This window comes from Rattus norvegicus, chromosome 19 (assembly GCF_021556685.1).
Source record: "Rattus norvegicus strain SHRSP/BbbUtx chromosome 19, alternate assembly SHRSP_T2T, whole genome shotgun sequence".
Taxonomy (NCBI): Eukaryota; Metazoa; Chordata; class Mammalia; order Rodentia; family Muridae; genus Rattus; species Rattus norvegicus.
This window is the reverse complement of record NC_141552.1, coordinates 43,115,148-43,125,882: the sequence shown is the minus strand read 5'-3', so window position 1 is coordinate 43,125,882 and position 10,735 is coordinate 43,115,148.

Below are 10,735 nucleotides of genomic sequence, written 5' to 3'. Positions count from 1 at the left end.
CAGCCTGGTTATGGCACATGGCAATGGCAGGGAATCTTAGTAACAACCCAGAGTGACAAATGATGTTGGGCTCCTCTAATGGACTAAAGGAAAATTTCACCTGGGATCTTAACCATGACAGAAGTAAGATCTCACCCCTTTCTCTTGACCCAGTCCCTAAACACAGGACTTAAATAAATAACCAAAGTGGGCTGGATGTAAGCCAAAAAGTTCGCTTTGCCTGCTAAGTACTTTTAGACACTAATAATGTTTTCTTTGCATGTCTGGATATTGTTTCTCCTCTCGGATGCTAAGCATTCTGAGACTGAAGAGCCCGCCTTACCTACCTTTGTCTTCCCAATAAGGCTAGTCTGGTCTCCAGTAATCATTTATTAATTGAGCGGTGGATTGTGTAAGTATTCTTCACATGACTCTGTGATGAAATCAGTGTTTCCTGGCCTTGGTGCCAGGTGTGGTTGTGTAAAGGAAAGACAGCGTCTGGAGGAGACCCTGAGTGCCATCCCTCCCTTCCCTTCTCCCCTGATTTTCTTTCACTGCAGAATGTAGGACTGTGTTTAGTTTGCATTTGTTTTCCCCTAAACTCTCTTTCCACTTGCAGTGACGATAATGTGTTCAGAAAGAAATGGATGGGGATGGGGGGGTGGCGTCAGACCTCCAAAATTCCAATTCCTGGGAATCAGAGACAGGGAATTCTTGGAACACGAGGGGCAGGCAAACAAACCAAAATAAGCTGAGGGCCCAGCAAAAGATGCTGCCTCAGCACACGCACAAGCACACGCACAAGCACATGCACAGATACACATGGACTGCACACCACACAAACATACATATGCAAAACCACGTAGTGTCATGGAGGGAACGATCAGTTAGTGGGAACCCACTGCTAGGAGATCCTAAGACAAAGTAAGTTGAGGAAAAATACTTTAAAACACAATTCTAAGGGGATGACGTTAACAGCATTTGCTGCCCTTGTCAAGTTTGGTTCCCAACACACATGTCAGGCAATCTGATGCTTCTCTGGCTTCCACAGACTCCTGCACTCACATGTTCGTGCCCCCTGTCCTTCATACTCACACACACACACACTTCTAAGAAGCCAACAGGGGCAAATGAGTAGTGTCTTAACTATGGAACCAAGGTCGAAGCTGGTCGTTGCACAGACCCGTGACAGAGGATATTGGAAATGGATTTAAAAGCTGTAAGTTCCCATCTGATGATACCACAATGCTTTGTGGGGTGAAAGCAGAACGGCCCCCACATGGGTGCTGGCTGATGTTCAGCATGCCTTATGGACTCTGTCTGTCTGTCTGTCTGTCTGTCTGTCTGTCTCTTTCTCTGTCTCTCTTTCTCTCTCTCCCTCCCTTCTTTCTTCCCTTTCCTCTTTCCTTCCTTCCTTTCTTCCTTTCTTTCTTTCTTTCTTTCTTTTCCTTCTTTCTTTCTCTCCTTCTTACTAAAGTTGGGAATGCAGTGAGCTTAATAAGATCAGGACAAACTTATCAAATGAACCGCAACTGTTCATTAAACTCATTGTTAAAAATAAATATTTGGAAAAAAGGATGAGAATAAATATTGTTTTTAACTTGGCAATTTCATGAAAGGAGACAGTGCAAACAGAAATTTCAAGTAATTAAGTCACCACGGTCTTAATTAATCATAAAGTACTAATTGAACACGTTTAAATAAACTTTAGATTTCCCACCTTCTCTTTTTTGCGCTTACCAGAAAGAACTGATATTAATTTTTCTGCCTATGAGAATCAAGGCCAGTTTGATCTGTCAGAATTTCAGCAAATCACATTTGTGTGGATGGAATGCTGGTAGTAAAAATGTGACAGTTATTGTTATATTCGTTCTATCAAAACATGAAATGAAGTGCAGATGATGACTGTGATGGTGTTGGTGGTGCTGTTGTTGTTGTTGTTGTTGTTGCTGTTGGTGTTGGTGGTGTGGTGGTGGTGGTGATGGTGGTGATGGTGGGGGGAGTGGTGTGGTGGTGGTGGTGGTATGGTGGTGGTGGTGGTGGTGGGGTAGTGGTGATGGTGGTGGTGGTGATGGTGGTGGTGTGGTGGTGGTGGTGTGGTGGTGGTGGTGGTGGTGGGGTGGTGGTGATGGTGGTGGTGGTGGTGGTATGGTGGTGGTAGTGGTGTGGTGGTGGTGGTGGTGGTGGTGGTGGTGGTGGTGTGGTGGTGGTGGTGGTGGTGTGGTGGTGGTGGTGGTGGTGGGGTAGTGGTGGTGGTGGTGGGGTGGTGGTGGTATGGTGGTGGTGGTGGTAGTGATGATGGTGGTGGTGGTGGTGTGGGGTGGTGGTGATGGTGGTGTTGGTGGGATGGTGGTGGTGGTGGTGGGGTGGTGGTGGTGGTGGTGGTGGTGGTGTGTTCTGAATGCTGGTGTTTTGATGTCTCTAGAGCATAAAGATATCAGAAGGGCCTCTAATCCAGTCATGCTCAGAAGCTAACTCGATTTCTTTCAGCATTGGTTAAGGCCCTTTCTGGCATACTATCATATAGGGTATGTAAAGGTAAGGACATAGATTAGTTTAAGAAGACATTAGGTAAGTCTAGTACTTGACCTTAGATTACATTGGGAGGCCAAGGGTGTGGCAGAATTGTCATGATACTCTTGTTACTTCTTTCTGAAAATGTGTCCTAGCAGAACTTGCTCCCCTTGACACCCTCTTTACAATTCAGGTGTATTGTAGCTTATATAACTAACTATTCAGGGCTTTCCTTCTCACAGATGTTTTTAGACAAAAGAGAAGAACATATCACAGAGCTTTCTAATTCCTTATTCTAATAGTCTGGTAGTCTCTTTGTAAAGAGTTTGACCAATAAACATAATTGACTCAAACATTGCTACTCAGAGAGAGATCTGTGGTAATGGAGATTACCCAAGAATTTAAGAGAAGTCATGCTACTGTGTTAGGAGGGCACTGTAAATTGCAATTTAACATGACTCCAGGTAGTGGGTTGGTGAGGGTGAACTCTTGGAAGCACTCAGCTAACATGAGTTCCGGTTAAGGGAACTGGTAATGGTGTCTGAGGTTTAGTGCATGGGGTTCTCTAGTTGTAGAGATGCCTGCTGTTCCAGGGTTTTGGCACTAGAGGGAGATATTGAGCTACACCGATAAGAGGGTAAGACTCCCCCCACCCCCTCTGAGGGAATATGGGGCTATGTAAGTTTGGTCACGCAAGTTAAATGTATTCTACTTACCAATAACGATTAACATGGATTTAGCATGAAGTATATGCAAACACTATACTAGGCTTCTCACATGACTTGATTTATTTATATCCTTTGGTTACTATTCATTACAGCTCTAGGATACAGAATGAGAATTTAGGGAGGCCAGGGAATAGATTATGGTTACACATCCAAAAAGGGACAAAAAGTAATGGGACATGGATCAGACTGTGACCTTCCTTCCAATATGCACTATTTGTTTCTCCTCATGTCCCTCCAGGGCAGACTTAATAAAGTAAGCAACTGTGACTGTTGAACAAGGGGAGAATGAAGAATTGGATTTAAATTGTGGATATTTTTAATAGTCTTTCCTTGGGAGGTAGGTGAAGAGAGACATAGAACCAGGCTCTGGAGTGGGGGTTCTCAACCTTTGGGTCATGCCCCCTGTTGGGAAGTAACTGGCCTTTTTACAGGGTTCACCTAAGATCACTGGAAAACACAGATATTTACATTACAATGTATAACAGAAGCAGAATTACAGTTATGAAATAGTAGTGAAAATTTTATGGCTGTGGGTCACCACAACACAAGAAAGTGTCTTAAAGGGCCACAGCATTAGGAAGGTTGAGAACCTCTCTTAGCTCTAGAGCTCTACTGTCCGATTCAGAAAGCACTTGTCACCCACAGCTATTAAGCACTGGGAATGAGGCTACTCCGACCAGAAGTGGAATATTTAAATGGCTTCATTTTTCAAAAGTTTAACTATTAAACGGAACAGTTGGTTACATAATTGTAAAACTTTGGGGCATGATTGGAGCAAGATGGGAAGGTGACTGTACTCTTTCAATAAAAAAATTTCCTAACTAGATATCAGTCCAGTATTCCTGATGAAAAATTTGCATCTGAATTAAGATGGGCTATAAATGTAGACTGTGCAATTGTTTTCAAGGAGTTATTTATTATTAAAATGCAAGCTGTTTTATTAATAGTTGTATTGAGTGTATACTGAGATTCTAGATATGCATTGAATTACAGAAAATGAGCCATTAAAACATCTCATGCATTTATTTTTATCTTTGAAATGTAATAAATAGAAGGTTTAACTGCACAGAGACGGGCACACATGCACACTCATACAAACTACATTCACACACACTTAAACCTACTAATAGTCAAGCATAGGTCTCAAATACTATTTACGAGGAATAATGCCTCTCTAGAGCCAGACTGCCTGCAATCAAATCTTAATTTACAACTTAGAGCTGGAGAAAGTCTATGTTCCCTTCAACATGTGCTTTCTTGACTTTTTGTTTTTGACTCTTCCAGATTGATTTGCTGTATCTTGGCGTTGGAACAGAATTATAAGACCTCCTTATACAGTGTATAAGTATACACTGGCAAATTCAAATGCTGGTCGGGGATGTGACTGATTACATCCCAGTCCTGTGCGTGCGTGTGTGTGTGTGTGTGTGTGTGTGTGTGTGTGTGTGTGTGTGTGTATGCATAAGTGCGTGTCTTTGTGTAGCTGCATGTGAAAATCAGAGTATCAACTCTGGCTCCCAGGGATTACATTTAGGTCACGAGGCTTAGCTGCAGGGTTTTTTACCCACTGAGACATGGCACTGGCCCAGGAGCTGCCACATTGTCGGTGGAAGTCTAAACAGGCACAGTGACTTGATGACTCTCCGTCTGGCAGGATCTTATCAAACTGCATGCATTTTTATGACCATGACCCAGTCACTGAACTCCTAGGTATTTACCTAGAGTGGCCGAAGCCATGTCCACACAAAAATCTGCCTGCAAATGTTTGTAGCTTCTTTGTTCACAGTTGCCGAAGTTTGGAAACGAAGAAGGCATCTTTCAGTGGGAGAAGGAGTAAATGAACTTTGCTGTGTGGGTTTCCGGCAGAATACTGTTGGGCACGAATACATAATGAGTTGCTGTACAAATGAGACAGAAGAAAGTTAAACGGACATCACAAGGAGAAACGCAACCTAAAGTAGCTTCAGGATGTGTTCCTGAGCCCAAGTACACCCTGTTCCAGAAAAGGCAAAAGGATGGAGACACCAACAGACTGGTGATAACCAGGGCTGGGGCAGGGGGATGAGTGGGCGGAACAGTGAAACTGCTCTGTGTGGCACTGCAATGGGGGTGCCTGCCATTTTCCACCTATCAGAGCCTATAGGTTGTGAACATGAAGAACAGACCTGCTATTTACTAAACAGTTGATGGATCGATTGGCTGATTTCACCTGACTCCTTTGTGTGAGAACCATGGATGGGCTACAGTATAGTATGCCACCGTGGGTATATGTACGGTGTCAAGTCCATTGCAGAAAGGGAGATTCAGGATAGCAAGCACCGATGTTGGCACAGGCAGCGCACATGTACAAAGAGAGGCTTAAGGCATAGTTCTGTGTCTTCTGTTAAGGTTTGCTCTAAGAAATAAGGTTTATTAAAATCATCTGTAACAAAAATCAAGTCATATTCAGAAGTGTGACTCCTTTTTTTTAAGCTCTCCAATTTCATTTAAGCATTGTAATTTGTGATATTTTCCTTTTTAACTTTTTTGATCAGCAAGAATCCTTCTCACTGCTACACACTGCTGACATAACAGACAAAGCAAATCTTTATTGACGGATCATTCGTATTTCTTTAGCTGCCCAGCTTGAGATTAGCACAGGGGCTGGAACCATTCCAAGATGTTGATATTGCACTTGTTTTGGAGATTGTATCATTGAAGGGAGTGGCACTGTGGGACGATCCCTCACAGAACCAGCATCCTGAGAACTGTCACCCACAGCTTAACTCAGTACACCACACATCCTACTTTCTGAGGCCCAAAGCTGGAACTTAAAGTTAGACCTCACTGTAGTTTAGATCTGGAAAGGCATTTGAGCTAAAGGCTTTGTTCTTAGCTCGGTGCAATTGAGTACTTATAGAGGCTTTAAGGGGTGGGACACAGGGAAAGGTTTGGGTCATTAGAGGCATCCTCTGTTGCAGCTTTCTCTGACCTATTGTAACTGACAGAGGCAAAGAAGACAAGAAGGACTCTGGAGGAAGTCAGCGCTTCTCTGTGACAACTCAGGACAACTCAGGGGAAATAAATGAGGGCACGGATTAAACATGATAGGACCTGAAAAGATATGAAAATCAAGCCATTCTAGACTGAGAGAAACAACAGCAACGAATTCAGAGAACGCATCAGAGAATCAGCAACAGACCCACAAGAAGGGAGTGGAAATGGGGGGCAGGGCTAGACATAAGAGGAGGATGAATAAGAGTGCCCCTTGTTATTATATGTGTGTGTGTGTATGTGTGTGCGTGTGTGTGTGTGTGTGTGTGTGTGTGTGTGTGTGTGTGTGTATCATGGGGAGCAAGCTAGCCTGCGAGGGCATGCATGGAGGTCAGAGGTTGACTGTCTGTTTTCATCATTTGTTTTCCTGCCTTATTTATTGAAACAGAATTGCTTACTGAACCTGGGGCTTGGAGTTTTGCCTATTTTGTTTTGATTTGCTGGCTATGATCTGGTGGCCCCAACTGGAGTTATAAGCGTGTTTTGCTGTGTTGAGCTTTTATATGGTGTTGGGAATCGAACCGCAGGTTCTCATGCTTGAGTAACAGACACCTTCCAGAAGGAGATAACTTCCTGCCAGCTTGGAAGGAATGTCCCCGCCCCCGCCCCCACCCTCGCCCCGCCCCCGGAAGGAAACTGATTCCCAAGCATTGTGAGAAGGAATGCATTAGAGACCCAAGCTTGATATCTTTATTTCACAGCCTTACCCCAGGGTCCTTGCCATTATTCCTGGCATGTGCAGCTTTTGGTAGCTATACATCATGAAAAAGAGTGTCCGTGATAAGTTGCTTTGCATGAAGAGCATGGGTTTTGTATCAAGGGGGTCTTAATTGCAAAGCTGTAAATATGTCAAAGGGATCTGACAGCACCTTATTAAGTTACAAGACTGAGTTCAAGTGGCTTCTGATGCTGGCACAGTCCCCAAAGGAGTGGCTCTTACAGTCACGGCCAACCCAGCCCTTCTTCCCCTTTCCCTGTCCCCTGTCCTTTTAAATTCTGTTAATTATAGAATTATACTGCATAAGAATGAACTATAAATCAAATTATGGAAACACATTTGAAATATTTCATCCACAGTGTTTGCCTTTTTTGTGTTTTAATTCTTTCATTTCTTTGAAGGATGATACAACTTAATCTCTAGAGATCCCTCTTTGGAGTGCTAAATAGAAACAAAAAAAAGTAAATTTTAAATGAGATAGGCTGGTATTTTAAATTGAATTTTCCAGGAAAAATGGTGTGTGTGTGTGTATGTGTGTGTGAGTGTATGGATCTATATGTGTATAGGAGTGTATGTATAAGTGTGTATGAGTAACTGTAAACATGAGTGAGTGTGTATGAATGAGTGTGTATATATGTGTGTGGGTTTGTATGAATGTAAGTGTGTCTGTGTGTGTAGAAGAGTATGTGTATATATGAGTGTGTGTCTGTGTATATGAGTGAGTGTGTGTATAAGTGTGTATGTATAAGTGTATATATGAGTGTGTGTGTCTGTGTGTATATATGAGTGTGTATGAGTGTGTCTGTGTGTATATATGAGTGTGTGTATATCTGTGTGTGTATATATGAGTATGTGGGTATGAGTGTGTATATCTGTGTGTGTATATATGAGTATGTGGGTATGAGTGTGTCTGTGTGTGTATATATGAGTGTGTGTATATGAGTATGTGTCCGTGTGTATATATGGATGAGGGTATGTGTATGTATATCTGAGTGTATGTCTGTTTATGTATATATGAGTGTGTGTGTGTGTGTGCCTGTGTGTGTGTGTGTGTGTATGAGTGAGTGTATTTACTCATGCACATACAAGTGTAGAAGCCAGAGGTTAACATGACGGTGTCTTCTGTCACTTCCCACCTTATTTTTGTGAGACAGGGTCTCTCACTGTACCTCCTGCTTATCTTTTCAGCTAGGCTGGCTGGCTAGCTCAGGAGATCTGCCTGGCTCAGCCTCCTCTAGCGCTGGGTTACAGGCATGTGTAGTCATGTCTTGGCTTTTTATAGAGGTACTGGGATCCCAATTCAGGCCCTCATGCTTACACAGCAAGATTACCGTTCGTTCAGCCAAGCCCAGGTCCAGATGCCCTTTCGTTCCTCTCTTTTAAAGCCTAAGTATAAATGAGCAAGTGCATAGACATATCTGTCACACTGCCTGTGATGCCCGGGAAAAGTGACATCTCTTAGTTGTATTACCTTTGCAAATCCTTGGTGGTAACCTCGGGACTGTTGGGGGGGTTGATTCTAATGCTTCAAATTAATCCAGACCCCAAAATTGGGAATTGGTGTGTCCAAACACTGAAGGTCCTTGTCCCCAATTGGTTTTTGATTGACCAATAAAGAGCTAATGGCCAATGGCTGAGTGGAGAGATAAAGGCAGAACTTTTAAATTTGCAAGGGCTAGGAACTGGAGGAGAGGAAGAGGATCGCCATGATTGGGAGGGAGATAGATCAGATTTAGAGCTGCAGGAGGAAAATCATATGAAATGTAGGTGAAAAGGAATGCAGCACCCGGGAGGGTTGCCCAGAAGCAGCAAATACTAGGGGGGCTGCCCAGAAGGAGCCAGGACAACGAAGAAAAATACAGAGTTAGAGAGTACTGGAGGAAAATGTATGCTAGCCACAGGGAGCAAGTCAAGGTATATTTAAAATTAACTGGTGTGTGTGTGTGTGTGTGTGTGTGTGTGTGTGTGTGTGTGTGTGTGTGTGTGTATGCGCGCGCGCGTGCGCCTGAGCGTGTGTGTTTCATTCCAGAATCCAGATAGCTCTTGGGCAGCTGCACACGTGCGACCTGTCAGAGGGTCCATATTTTCCTAACGTCATCTTACTGTGCTCATATGTCCAAGAGGGCATACTTTTCCCAAGAGGGTAATAATTTCCCAGAAAACATTTTATGCTGTCCTTTGTTTAAATCACTCTTTCTTTTTTAAAATTCGACTCATCATTTGTGGTGCTGGGGTTGAGATCTAGAAAGGACCTTGTGCGTGCTAGGTAAGCCCCCGACTGCTTAGCTGCACCCCTGCCCTGACATGCTCAATTCTATTTGAGGCGCAGTATCTCGCTCCTCACCCCTCTGTAATGTATATATCAACCGAGAGTTTAGAAATGGGCGTGGAAGCGACTTCAAATGTCCATGACTTAGGGAATTTCAAACAAGGAGTTGTGTGGATGGCCAAGCCAAGAAGCCAAACAATGGGCAGAGGAAGAACCCGGAGAGATTGGAGAAGGCACAAATGCTTCCATCTCCAGCCGCGTATACATTTTTGTTTTACGTCTGTGTGTAGTAAGTCTTGCAGTTCTGTCAGGGATTCAAAGTGTGGCAGACACATGCAGGAATCAGGGATGCTGCGGGGCTGACGCAGAGAGGTGTGCGCTAAGCGCTGGAAGGGAAGTGATCTCAGGAGGTCTCTAGTGCTTCCGGATCCCTGTGGGAACAAGCTAAAGGATGCTTTCCTGATGTCATTTTGCCTAAACTTCTTGGTCCTGGGCTGCTTTGTGAGTGGACCTTGACATATATTTTGCTTCTGTTAGAAATAACACTTTATAGACTCAGCCTTTTCTTTCCGGAAGCCAGTGAGGCACGTTTATTGAAGACATAAGAGGGTTACTGTGGAAGCAGATCGATGGCTCTTCTAATATATGTTCTTATCCGCTGGTCAGGCTTTTAAAACCTGTGCAATTATCTGCTGGGTGTGTGTATACACGCACCACACGTGTGCCTGGTGCCAGTGGAGGCCAGAGGGTAGTGGAACCTGCCAAGGATACAAGGTGACCAACCTTGTATCCTCTGAAAGAGTTGTAAGGGCTCTTAGCCACTGAACCTCCACTCTAGCTCTACTGATCAGACGTTTGACAGGTATTTTTGCTTAAATTAAAGTGAAATTCAAACAACAGAGTCACAAAGTTGTGGGGTAACCACCTTCCCCTCGTTCCATGCCCCTGCCTGCTTCTTTCTTCACAATTGTACCCAGTATCACAAGTGGTTGCATTCTTTACATCTTTAACTTGACAGTTTTTAGCCAAAAGGATCAAGCTCAAGTCACAATGTAGAGCAAATGGAAACCAACAAGGCGTCTTTGTATCTACACCACAAAACTGACCCTGAAGTGAGCTTATGTTTAAGCAGAAAATCTCAAAATTAGCTGTGAATAATGGCGAAAGACAATAACATTTAGAAGTAGCTTGAAAATAGAGTATTTCAGAACTACTGTTTGTGTAGCCAGTCTGAAGATGTAGGAGAAACTTTTTAAAATTTTAAAAGAAAAACAAATGTTTGAAAGGGCACAACAAACGTGAAGTCATAAGATAAAGTTTAATACATTTGATCATGTTAAGACACAAAACACAGCCAATCTAATCAAATCTCAGGCATGCATTTACATAAATATATTAAATTAAGAAAAGAAATTATACACTTAAAACATCCTTTCACCTAAAAAAAATCATTAAATCCACAGATCAACAATAAAGCCAATTCTCTGTATTTAT